General features: G+C 37.0%; 1 pseudogene; it reads left to right on the top strand.

Annotated features, from left to right (window-relative positions):
* Window positions 1–6,237: 6,237 nt before the first annotated feature.
* On the top strand, window positions 6,238–7,342 carry LOC107503519 (annotated as a pseudogene).
* The last annotated feature ends 7,099 nt before the right edge of the window (window positions 7,343–14,441 follow it).

The raw sequence follows: 14,441 nt of genomic DNA, 5'->3' as shown, positions 1-14,441 counted from the left end.
TGAGGAAAGGGAAGTTGAAAGATGATACATTTGGTATAATAGTTGGTAAAATCTAACACGAGAATGCCACATATTATATATACTAATATATGTAGTAAAAGCACAAAAACTTAAATGGGAAATGCATAGCAATTTTGGGAGAGTGGTTACTTCTGAGAAAAAGGAAGAAAGAAGAGGTAGGGATAGGGTTTTAGCTATATTTGTAACATTTTCTTTCTTAAAAAAGAAATTAGAAGTAAATATAGCTTTTATCTTTGTGATATTATTTTCTGTACTTTTCTGGATATTTGAAATAGTTTGTAAATAAATATTTTTAAAAATGTTTAAAAATCCATCTTGTCTATAAGTTAAAGTTGCACCCTACACTGTGATAATTATTATCATATAAGAATCTCATTGTTGAAACAAACAAACAAACAACAGGTATTATGTCCTTTTATTTCCTTTAGGAGTTGTGGTTGCAAAGCCTATATAGTCTAAGAACCCATCAGAAAAGATTGAGACCCACTGATCTCAGTTAGTCCCTTCATTTTACTAAGGAGTAAACTGGCCTAGAATAGTTTGGTGACTTATCTAAGGTCACACATTGTCAGGGGCCCACAGTGTTCACTTGAGTCCAGCTGGTGCATTGAGAATATCCAAACTCATCTTGAACGCACTGCACCTGTGTTCAAGCTGTTCCCTCCACCTGGAATCACCCTCTTACTCCCAATTACCTCATTTGTTTCTGTTCCTTCTCGGAAACCCTACTTAGCTAGACTAAAAAGGAATTAGCCACTCTCACCTCCCAAACTTGGGTCTGAATCTTAGAGTCAAGGGGGCCCTAATCTGCTCTCTGCCCAGCACCCTCAGTTCTCTGCTCAGCCCTTCCCAAGAAAGCAAGTTCTTGTCTCGCAGGGCAACGTGTTCCTTTGTTTGCACCACTCTGATCTTTAGACAGTTCTTGCTAATAATGAAGTTCTTACCTCCACTTATTTGTTTCAACTCAGTTCTCTGTTGGCTACATATATCTGTGTATGAAATGAGGTGATATTTATGTAAACTGTAACGGCCTGAGCCCATTTGGTGAGAAGTAGCAGGAGCAGTAGTAATAATGATCCTTTTTGCTTTTAAAAGCTTCATATTCCCACAGTCTTCTCTTCCCTAAATGAAATATCTCCATGTCCTTCCAATCCAGCCAAAAAAGGAATGTCTGGAAAAGTCTGGAAAGTGATTATTTAGTATGTCTGGCCTCTGTATTGGAAGAGGAGGCAAAGGACAAGAGACCAATCGACAGATTTCGGGTCAGCCAACAAGGAGTACTCTGCTATAGAACTTTTCAAGGTGAGCATTTTGGGCAGACTCAAAGTCCAGCGGCCAAACCTAGTTCCATATGGTTAGACTTTCAATGGTGTCAGAGTTCCCGGTATCAATCAAAACCAGGGAGATGACATCTGCTAATCAAACTCAAAAAAGGCAGGTCAGATAGAATCTCAGCGTTTTAATATGCAATGGGGAATAATTGTTAACTTTGCAGGCAATAGAGCCAGGTTCCTTCCTCAGAGAGCAGGTTAGTACATCCAGGTACTGAAAAGCCAATATTCTATGCCCTGTTGGATGAGCAGGTTATTTAGCCTCTTTATGCCTCTGCAAATAGAGTATACCATATGCCACCATCTACTTGGCAAAAATTATAAGTAGAAATTAGCAGTATGCATGTGGAACACATTGAAATTATGAAATTCAAATTTTAAAACACCAATGAATCAGAGGACTGAGACTACCAAACTTCAAGACAAGACTTACTATACAGCTACAATAATCGAGACAGTGTGGTATTGGTGAAAGAATGGACAAAGAACAATGGAACAGATAGAGAAACCGGAAACTGACCCACACAAATATAGTCAGCTGACTATATTTCATTATCATTGACAATGGAGAATGGGGAGTTTTTTCAGCAAATGGAATAACTTGACATTCACATATTAAAAAAACAATCTAGACACTGCTTTTACATCTTTCACTCATAAGTAACTCATAATGGATCATAGACCTAAATTTAAAACTATAAAACATCTAAAAATAATAAAGGAGAAAATTTAGGTGACCCTGAGTTGGCTGATGAGTTTTAGATTCATGAAAGAGAATTGATAATCTGGACTTTATTAAAATTAAAAACTTCTGCTCTATAAAAGATACTGTTAAGAGGATGAAAAGACAAGCCACAGATTGGGAAAAATATTTGCAAAACACATCAGTTATTTGACTGTATTTAAAATGTACAAAGATTCCTTAAAACTCAATGATAAGGAAACAAATGACCCAATTAAAAAATGTACAAAAGATCTAGCCATCTCACCAAAGAAGGAGTATAAGTAGCAAATAATCGTATGAAAAGATGCTCAACACCAAATGTCATTAGAGAATTGCAACTTAAAACGAGATAGTACAACACACCTATTAAAATGGCTAAAATCCAAAAGACTAACACCGCCGAATGCTGGCAAGGACGTGGAGCAATGGTAATTCTCATTTATTGCTGGTAGGGAATGTAAAATGGCACAGCCACTTTGGAAGAGTCTGGCAGTTTTTTACAAAGCTAAATATAGTCTTACCATTTGATCCTGCGATTGCACGCCTAGGTATTTACCCAAATGAGTTGAAAACTTATGCTCACAGAAAAACCTGCACACAGATATTTATAGCAGCTTTATTCATAATTCCCCAAATTGGAAGCAGTCCAGAAGTCCTTCAAAAAGTTAGTGGATAAATGAGCTGTGAAATATTCATACAATGGAATATTAATCAGTAATAAAAAGAAATGAGCTATCAAGCCACAAAAAGGTATGGAAGAAACTTAAATACATATTACTTAGTGAAAGAAGCCAGTCTGAAAAGGCTACGTATTATCTGATTCAAACTATATGATGCACCGGAAAAGGAAAAAAACTATAGAGACAACAAAAATGTCGGGTGTTACCAGAGGTTTGGGGAGGAAGGATGAGGGAGGAATGAGAGAGAAAATTTTTAGGGCAGTGAAACTATTTTGTATGATACTGTAATTATGGCTATATGATATTATATATTTATCCCTACTGCTGTATAACACAAAGTGAACCCTTATGTAAACTAGGGACTTCAGTTAATGTAACAATATTGGTTCAATTGTAACAAATGTACGACACTAACACAAGATATTAATAACAGGTGAACTTGAGGGAGGATAGAAAGAAGGATATATAGGCCTCCATGTACTATCTGCTTAATTTTCCATAAATGTAAAACTGCTCTAAAAAAATAAAGTTTATTAATTTAAAAAAAAATCAGTGAGATACTTTTAGGCAAAAGTTTCTTTTCTTATCAAATTGCATTTTGATGCTGACAAAGATGGGGAAGGATGGGCAACTCACATATCGCTAAAATAAAAAAGCAAACCACAAAGGAGAGAAGATATTTGCAATATATATATATATATATATATGTATATATATGTGTGTGTATATACACACACACTCACATATGGGGCTTATGTTCAGAATAGAGAAATAATTACTATAAATCAATAAGAAAAGACAGATGACCTTTGAAATAAAAGGCAAGATAAAAATGGACAAGGTGCTTGAACAGGGACACACTGAAAGAGGAAATTCACATGTCATTAAACATAAGAAAAGTTGCTTAACTTCAGTCATTAGGGAAATGCAAATTAAAACTACATGAATTCTCACAAGTTTTCATGAGAGTGTGAGGCAACTGGAACTCTTATTCAGAGTTGGTAGAATGTGCAATGGTACAACCACTTTGGAAATCCACTTGATAGTATCAGGTAAAGGTGAACATACATGCATATTCTCCACTTTAGGTGGATATATATATATATATATATATATAGTATACATATACACACACACACACAACACACACACACATACACAACACACATAGACATATATATGTATATGTATACACCAAGTCACGCACAAGAATATTCATAATAGCCAACAAAATCATATCAACCCAAATGGTCACAATAGTAGAATGGATAAATAAATTAATATAGTCACACAGTGGAATATTATATACCAAAGAGAAAGAAGGAGAAAACTACTGCCAAAAGCAACAACCTCACAAACGTAGTACTATAGAAAGAGGTCAGGTATGCAGCATGATTCCATTTAAAATGTATTCAGATCAATATATCTAGATCTATCTCATTTAACGGTTGTATAGTATACCACTGGGAAAAGATACTATAATGTTGTTTAACCATTCCTATGCTGATAAACATTTAAGGCATTTCCATGCTTTCTGCTATTTTAAACACTGCTGCAATGGGATTGATTTCATGCAGCTTTCCAAACCAGATAATTTCTTGTGCGAAAAATTTAAAACTTACATATTGGATAAATAAGTAGATAAATTTCTTGTTCATAAGAAATAACACGTGATATCATGTAATATATGATTCCAGAATTCTGACTGATGGTCAACAGCACAGGCAAACACCTGGCAGTAGGACAGAGTGTGGTAGACAGGCTCTAATTAGGACACTACTTTGGCTATACCAAACTTCCCAGGGGACCAGTTTGGATATGAAGTTGAGGTCTAATGGAGAATTGGAAAGCCCATATGAGGATTTTAGACTATATACCCGTAGGCACTGGGGAGTCTGAAAATTCTTGATCAGGGGAAATACATTCAGTCATCAGAGATTCACTAAACACACACACTATATTCAATAAGCACTGAACTGGGTAGACATCGGGCTTACGTGGGCAAGAGGCACTGTTCTATTCTACTCATAATATAGTGAGAAAGATAAAGGCATATATGTTCAAAGCAATAAATTTGGTAAGTTTTGTAGCGGTTAATGTAGAGTTTGCCTGCAGGAAGGAGTAACGACTTCTGTTGTGTAAGGGGAAAATCAGGGAGGGGTTCCAGGTGAGCTTGGAGTTTGACAGGCAGCAAAGTTAAGAGATGACATGAAATCAGAGACTCTGAGAGTTAATATTCAAGAACCGGCTACATCTTAAGTGAGGATCAGGGTGGCTCTGGAACAGGGGTGGGGAGGGTTACTTTTTATTCTAAATATTTTAGTACTTTGAATTTTGCACACACATTAGTAACTTGCCCAAAGTTCTACAGCAATTTCTTTGTAACTGCAACCTATGTTCTTAATCATTACACTACGCTACCTCTTAAATAATAATTCCAGGCCTTGTCCACTTGAAAGAGAGAAGAGAGGTGGGTGAGATTTGGTGGCACTCTGATGAAGGAATCAGAGCTCGAACAGAATCCTTAGTTTGAATCCTGGCTACTGAAAGAGAGTAGTGCCAATGACCAAAAAGGTACTCTGGGAATGTCTATTGATTTGGGGAGGAAAATGATGAACTCATTTTGAGAAAGGTGAGTTAGAAATTTCGCAGAAACGTTTAAACAGAGATATCCTGTAGACCAATCCCTCAAGATCCTTTCGGGGAGTCTGAAAATTGAAAACAATATTCATTATAATGCTAAAAAGTTATTTGCCTTTCCCACTGTTCTGATCTCATGAGTGTAAAATGGTCTCCACAGACTACCAGACATGTGATAATGAGATCAGTCTGATGACTAATGGCATGTATGTGTTTGTACTCCTGTGATTTAAAATTTTCTCAATTTAAATTTCTAATACGGTAAATATCAGTAGACATAACCACAGAAATAAAAGGGTTTTTTTTTTGAAGTTCTCAGTAATTTTTAAGATTGTAAAGGAGTCTTGGGACCAAAAAGTTTGAAATCTTCACTGGTCAATGGCTTTCAAACTTTTTAACAAGGCTTCATGGAGGGAACTAACTCCATTTTACATTGTGACCCGGTATCCACATGTATACACAGATGTGTAACTGAGTGAAAATTTCACAGACCAGTACTCTGGCTCACTATTCAAGATGCACTTAGGGTTTTCTATTTCATTTTTAAAATGAAAATGCTTGTAACAGCTTACTAAATTGATTTCATGACCCGCTAATGGTAATGATCTGTAACTTGAAAAACTCTATTCTAGAGTCTAGATAATTGGAGATATGGAAGGGAGCTGGGGCATTAGGAGAAGTCGCTCTCAGTAGAACGTGGTGTATACTTAAAATTTGTTGAGGAAGTGAATGGAGTAAATGTATTGTTCTTCAAGCTTCCAGTTCTTTAACTATATAACATTTGTATAGAGCAAAGAAGTTATTGCGAGGATCAAATAAGGAGAAAGTAGGTGAACTCATAATGAAGGTAAAACTGCTGCCAGGTCACCCCCCAGCCCGATGCCGGCCATTGCCACCCCACCAGGGAGGGGGTGGGGGGCATGATCTAAAGGAGCCATAGCAGTTGAGAAAACTATTTATTGATGGCCTGAGCTTTGAAACTACAGATGATCATTTAATAGAACATTTTGAAAAATGGGGCACACTCACAGATTGTGTGGTGATGAGAGACCCCCAAACAAAATGTTCCAGGGGCTTTGGTTTTGTGGCATACACTTGTGCTGAAGAGGTGAATGCAGCACTGTATGCTCGCCCACACAGGGTTGATGGGCGTGTTAGTGGAACCAAAGAGAGCTGTTTTCTAGAGAGGATTCGGTAAAACCCGGAGTCCATCTAACAGTGAAGAAAATTTTTGTTGGTGGCATTAAAGAAGATACGGAAGAATTTAATTTGAGACTACTTTGAAAAGTATGGCAAGATTGAAACCAAAGAAGTTATGGAAGACAGGCCGAGTGGGAAAAAAAGAGGATTTGCTTTTGGAACTTTTGATGAACATGATACAGTTAATAAAATTGTTGTTCAGAAATGCTACACTATCTAATGGGCATAACTGTGAAGTGAAAAAAGACCTTTCTAAATAAGAAATGCAGTCTGCTGGTCGTGGTGGTGGATCTGGAAACTTTATGAGTTGTAAAGGAAACTTTGGCCGTGGTGGAAACCTTGATGGAAGAAGACACTATGGTGGCGGAGGTGGCAGCAGAGGTAGTTATGGAGGAGGCGATGGTGGATATACTGAATTTGAAGAAGATGGTGGTAACTATGGTGGTGGTCCTGGTTAGAGTAGAAGAGGAGGCTATGGTGGTGCTGGTGGTGGACCAGGAGGACATGTAAACCAAGGTGGTGGGTATGGTGGTGGAAGAGGATATGATGGTTACAATGAAGGGGGAAACTTTGGTGGTAACTATGGTGGGAACTATAGTGATTTTGAAAATTACAGTGGACAACAGCAATCAAATTATGGACACTTGAGGGGGTGCAGTTTTGGTGGAAGAAGCTCAGGCAGTCCCTGCAGTGGTGGTTACGGATTTGGTGGTGGAAGTGGTGGATATGGTAGCAGAAGGTTCTGAAAACTCAGAAAAGGGCTATGGTTCCTAGCAGGAGAGAGAGTGAGGAGTTGTCAGAAAAGCTACAGGTTACTTTGAGACAGGCGTCCCAAATGCATTAGAGGAACTGCAAAAATGTGCTACAGATGGAATGATGATCCCTAGTCAGAAAAGTTACTGCAGCTTAAACAGGAAACCCTTCTTGTTCAGGACTGTCTTGGCCAGTTTGCAAAAAGTACAGCTATTGGTTAACACAATGTGTCAATTAGATGTACATCCCTGAGGTCTTTCATCTGTGGTAGCTTTTTCTTTTTCTTTTTCTTTTTATTACATTGGGTATATACCCCTGTAAATTGTGGTAGTGGTACCGGGAATAAAAAATTCAGGAATTTTTAATTTTCAATATTTGTGTAGTTCAGTTTTTCTACAGTTTAATACAGAAACATCAACAAAACACAGTTGTGAAGGTGTTTCTTGTGAGTTAACAAGTAAAGAAGATCATTGTTAATTACTATTTTGTATGAATTTTGTTAAAGTTAACTGTAAAGAAACATTTGCTGACTTGCAGCCAAGGGTAATCTATTCTCCCCATTTCCAAACCATGAAATAAATAGGCTCCGACATGCGGAGAGAATAGAAATTTGTATGTTTGAAATATGTGTTTTAGAGAAATAGAATTGGATATTTAAATTAGCATACTTGTGACTTTAATTGCATTAAGATTTACCTTCAAATGAAAAAATCTCAAAATTAAAAAAAAACAAAATGTAGGTGAAGTCTCTCTGTATACTGTAAAATATTACATAGATAAGAGAGTTTATAAAGAGCTGATTGAAATGGATAAAGATCGCTAGCCTTAAAATCAGAAAACTTAGTTTTAAATCCAAGCTCTGCCATTACCACTGACATAGGTATTATTAACAAAACATTTATCAAGGGCTTACTATATGACAGGTATGGAGCTAAGCTTTATTGAATGTTTATCTCATTTAACTTTCCATGACTGTATTTCGTGGGCACTGTCCTATACTGTACTCATTTTACACACAGAGAAACTGAGGCTTGGAGAGCTTAGATAATTTACAAGTTTACTTATGTAGAAGACTTTTTTGTTTGCTTGTTTGTGTACCTAATATCTAATCTCTTTACTTCTTTGAACGACATTTGGAATTTCTTTGGGGAATCACCCTTCCCACACACTTGGTCCATATGATTTGGGGAAACTACCTTCACTTCTTGAATTCAGGGCTGTATATATAACTAGGTTGGCCAAGCAGCAGAGTCCTCCCTATGGGCCACAGTGATTGGTTTAAGTATGACTCAAATAGGACCAATCAGAGCTAACAGAGGGGCTTTTATCCTATAATGGCAAGGACTGGTCTCTGTCCTCTGGATTAGTAGCTATGAGCAGTTCCTCTAACCCTGGAGTTACAGTGGTCACAGGGTCAACACTGGGTGAGCCCTCTCCTGAGAATGGATCAACACAGAATAAAGCTGAGATATGGAGAGAGAGAGGAGGAAGGGAGGGAAAGAGGAAGGGGTAGAGGGAGGGGCGGAGAGAGAGGAAGAGAGAGAGAAAGAGAGAGAGAATCTCATGATACCCTTTGAGCCTCAGGATCTAGCCTGAAGACAAAAAGATACCCAGGAATTTTCAGTTATAAGGGCTAATACATTCCCTTTTATGCTTAAGTCATTTAATTTAATTAGTTATTTAACAAACATTTATATAGCATTTACTAAGTGCCAGGCACTATTCCAAGAGCTTTAGAATATTAACTAATGTACTCTTCATAACAACCTTATGAAGAGAGTTAATATAATTATTTTCATTTTTAAAATAGTAAAACTGAGGCATATGGAGGCTAAATAACTTGCCTGGCTCGCTCTTGAGATTTTTGCCCTTGGAACCTGGCCAGGATCTGAGCTGACTCCACACAGATTGCACAATCTTATTCAAAGATTTATCTTTATCATCATATTCACAAAACTTCTATACTATTATTCACTTAATAGTTTCCCTTAAGTCCATTTTAAATCAATTCACTTCTTTGAAATTTTTCAGGCTATAAAATCAGTGAAATCATGAGTTTGATGTCCCACCCATATTTTTCTATGAAAAAGACATTAACTATTAACATGTAAAGTGTTTATCCATGTGTTAACTAAAATCATTGAGTACCCCGGCCCTTTCTTCATCACCTTCCCCTTTACCTCACTGATGCCTAGTTTCTTCATGTACAAAATATCTCTGTAATAATATGTCCCCGCCACAGGATTGTTGTTTGAAACAAATGAGAAAATAACCGAGGCACTGCTTTGTGGATTGCAAAGCACTGAACAGAAGGGAGGCCTTTTAATGATGTGCCACATGTTAAAATGACCGACTCCTCAGGAGCAAGGATGAGCATTTGGGTCGGTGACCTCTCGAGCTTCCTCTTGTAACAATCTCTTTCTCTTGGCTACATGCCAGCCTTACTAGGCTCTTTTTATGTCCTCAGATGGGCTCTGCCTTCTCCCACTGTAAGATTTTTGCTCAAGCATTCCCTCACACTGAAACATTCTTCACACTGGGGCAGATGCTCTTGCAGAATCTTGCCAGCCCACCACCAAGAGACGAAGTCTCTTTTCCCTTCCCTTGAAACTGAGTGGGACTTTTCGACTGCCTCAACCAATAGAGTGTAATAGAAGTGATGCTTAGTGACTTTTGAAGTTGGTTCTGCCTGGCTCTTAAGATGTTTGCCCTTGGAACCTGAGGAAGCCCAAACGGGCTCATATGCACATGAGCTGAGGCCCCTAGCCAACAGCCTCCATCAGTTACCAGGTAAGTGAGTAAATGAGCCCTTAGATGGCTCTAGGATTGAGCCTTTAGATCTTCCAGCTGAGGCCCCCAAACACTGGTGAATCTGTGGTGCTCTGTCTGAATTCCTCACCCAGAGAATTCATGTTGGTAATAAATGGTTGTTTATGCCAATAAGGTTTTGGGGAATTTGATATGCACCCACAGTAATTAGAACATCTCCCCTCTGCCTGGCTAACTCCTACTTTACTTCAGCTCTCATCTGAACTGGCTCCCTGAACAAGACTAGGTTAGGTCCCTAGTCTAACCTACATCATAATCTCCCATAGCATCCTTTACTTCCTCTTTTGTAACACTTACCACACCTGCCATGTTTTTCACTATCCATTTTTGATACACTGTGAGTCCTATGAAGACCAGGAACCTGTCTGCCTGCAGAATCTCCAGCAGCTAACCTGGTGGATACATGCCCATGGGTGCTCTCAGTAAATATTTATCGAGTGCATGAAAGGATATTTTGTCCCACAGTGTCTACCACAAATGTAGCAATATTGGATCTACCCTTGAGGGTTCAAGAATTATTTTTGGCAACATTCCTGTGTGGATTACTCTATTACAGCCAGAGTAGTCTTGAATGACTATGTAAATGCTTTATGTTGCCATAAAAAGATGTCCAAGATATTTTGTTCAGTAATGAAAAGCAAGCTTCAAGAAAGTTTATAGGCTTTCACCTCCACTTCCGATGAAAAAGTAGCAAAGAACATTACTCCCACTTTAACAAGGAAAAAAAGGCAGATAATCTACCAAAGTCGTAATTATTCTTGAGTGCATCAGAGAGCTGAGGTTGCAAGGCAACCAAGTCAGTTGAATTCCAAAGAGGGAGAAACCTCTCAAAAGTGAGATAGACACACACATTATGCCACATTTGCCAAGGCGCAGGATAAAGAGATGGCTGCCAGACAAGCAGGTAAAAAGAAATTAGCTAAAAAACTTTAAGACCAAGTATGGGTTAGTATGTTGGTTTGGATACAGATTGGGACTTCAGACACAAGAGAAGTTTTCAGTTCCTCTAGGCTCTTTGTCATGGGCCTCCAGTGGGTGCTCACAAGAAAGGTTGGAGGCAGAGCAGAGACCAGAGAGAACCCCCTCTGTGGCATAGGTGTGCCGGAGATAATTGGCTGCTACTGAGGAATGAGCATAAAGTTCCTCATGCTTTTCGGGACCCTTCTTTCAACAGAGCAAAGACATTAAGCTTTTTGGGGAAGGGAAGCAAACTGTCTCATGCCAGGTCTTTCTTAGCAAAGACTTATTATTACTTCTGGGGGAGGAACAGCAGCAAAGTCCGCTTGGGGTGGGGGGCATGTAGAAAACGCTCACCCCACAACACAATTAAGGCCCCACTGCAGCTGGAGGAAGGGTGGAAGTAAAAACTCTCTACCTTTCTTTGCAAGAGGGACAGGAAACTCTTGGGCCCAGGATCCTACAGCAATACCAAACTGAGGTTGGCTAACGCTGGAGGGGCAGGGATGCTGAAAATCCTCCAACCTAAGGCCCAGATGCATAGAGCCTGCCTAAGACTGAGGCTGGATCAGGACAACAGAGAAACCCACCTTACTCCTTGCCACCATGACCAGCACAGTACCAAGTAACAAGCAACAGCAAGCTACCACAGAGAGGGGCAAGAGTGTATAAGAAGCCCTCCTCCGTGGTGCAGGTGTGCTGGATGGCTGAGCTGAGAGGGCAACAAAAACAAAAGCTGGAAAAATCCATTGTCAACAGACCTACAATGAAAAAGGGTAATGGAAGTTCTTTAGGCAGGAGCATGATACCAGAGAGAACTTGGATCTACACGAAGAAATGAGTATTGAAAATGGTAAAAATAAAATAAACAGAAGAGATATTTTTCTTATTTTCAATCTCTTTAAAAATAATTAACAGACGAAAGCAAAAATAGTCAACAATGTCTTGGGTGGAACGTATAACTTATTTAAAAGTAAAATGCATGACAACAATGGTACGAAATGTGGTGGGAAGGAACCGGAAGTACACGGATGTAAGGTTCTTACACTATATGGGAAATGGTAGAATATTCTTTGAAGGTAGACTGTGATGAATTAAATACATGTATTATAAAAACTGGAATAACCACTAACATTTTTAAATAGGTATAAATAGTAAACCAATAATAGAGATAAAATGGAATCATTAAAAATACTCGGTTGATACAAAAAGAGGCAGGAAAGGAGGAAAATAGGAACAAAGAACAGATGGAACAAATAGAAAACAAGTGGCAAGACAATTTAAACAGAATCAAATAAAAAATTACATTAAAAATGATCTAAATAACTCAATTGAAAGCAGAAATTATCGGATTGGAATAAGAAAGCAAGACCCAACTATGTTTTGTCTAGCATAAATCCACTTTAAATGTAAAGACATAGGTAGGTTAAAAGTTAAAAGAAATTAAAGGTTGGAAAACAATGACGTTCTTTAGTGTTTCCATGATAACACTAAAAATCAGGAAGTGGAATAGTTATACTCCACCAGACAAATAGACTTCAGAAAAAGTAGTATTATCAGGGATAAAAAGGGACAGTACATAATTATAAAAGAGTTAATTTATCAAGAAGACACAACAACTTGACCTGACAGAACATTTCAACATTTCACCCACCAACAGCAAAATGAACATTTCAATTCAAATGTACATGGAACAGTTATCAAGACACACTGTATTGTAGATCATAAAACAAATTAAACAACATGCTTCTAAATAACCCATGGATCAAAGAGGATGTCACAAAGAAAACTAGAAAATATTATGAATTGAATGATAGTAAAAACATCGCAGCAAAATTTGTGGGACATAGCTTAAAGCAATGCATAGGGGAAAGTTTACAGCATCAAACTTAGAGAACAAGAAAGGTTTTAAATCAATATCCTAAGCTTCTACCTTAAGAAACTGGAAAAAGAAGAGTGAATTAAACCTAAAGCAGAAGGAAGAAAATAAGAAAGAATAGGAATTGATGAAATTGAAACTAGATAATAATAAAGAATATCAGTGAAGCCTAAAGCTCATTCTTTGAAAAGATAAATAAAATTAATAAACCTATAGACAGACTGACCAAGGGAAAAAGAAAAGACAAACTACTAAAGCCATGAATGAAAGAAAGGGCATAGACACATAGCTTGCAGATATTTAAAAAAAATAAGAGAATGTTATGAACAACTTAACACCACTAAATTTGCTAAGTCAGATGAAATAGACCAATTACTTGAATGACACAAACTATCAAAGTTCACTCTAAAATAAATAAAGTCTATAAAAAAAATTGAATGTGTAGTTAAAACCTTCCAAAACTCCAGAGCCAGATGACCTTAATTTTAAGGAAGAATACACACACACACACACACACACACACACACATATATAAATAAATGAAAACTGAAGAGGAAGGATCACTTATATATATATAAGTGATCATTTATATATACATATATATATATAAAAATAAATGAAAACTGAAGAGGAAGGATCACTTCTTAACTCAATTTTTTGAGACCAGCATTACCCTAATACCAAAACCAACAAAGGCAGTAGGAGAAAAGAAAATCACAAACCAATATCTTTTATGAACATAGTTGAAAAAAACCTTAAAAAATATATTAGCAATCAAATCCAGCAACATATAGAAAGATAATACATCATAACCAAATGGGGTTTAGCCTAGGAATATAAAGTTCATTCAACATTTGAAAACCAATCCATGTAATTCACTAAATCCACAGACTAAGAAAAATCATACAATCATCTTAATATATGCAGCAAAAGCATTTGACAAAATTCAATACCCATTAATAATAATAATAATAATAAATTCTCAGCAAACTAGGAATAATAAAAGGAAACAACGATAAGTATGTATGAAAAACCTACAGTTAATATCATATTTAATAGTGAAACGCTGAGTGTTTTCCTTCTGTGATTAGAAACAAGATCTTACCACTTTTATTTAATCTTGCACTGGAAGTTTTAATCAGTGCAATAAAGCAAGAAAAATAAATATAAGGCACATACATAGACTGGAAAGGAAAAAACACAATTGTCTTTATTCACAGCTGACATAATTATCTACTAGAAAGCGCAAAAACCTATTAATAAACTACTAGAACTATTAAATGAGTTAACAAGGTTACAGGGTACAAAGTTAATATTTAAAACATCAATTGTGTGTCTATTTACTAGTAACAAACCATTGGAAATTGAAAGTAATTATATTGTATTATTTTATTCTATCTTTATTTTTTACCCAAAGCAATATATAG

The sequence above is a fragment of the Rousettus aegyptiacus genome, unplaced genomic scaffold, assembly GCF_014176215.1.
Source record: "Rousettus aegyptiacus isolate mRouAeg1 unplaced genomic scaffold, mRouAeg1.p scaffold_m13_p_1, whole genome shotgun sequence".
Taxonomy (NCBI): domain Eukaryota; kingdom Metazoa; phylum Chordata; class Mammalia; order Chiroptera; family Pteropodidae; genus Rousettus; species Rousettus aegyptiacus.
This window is presented reverse-complemented; position numbering and strand designations above follow the sequence as displayed.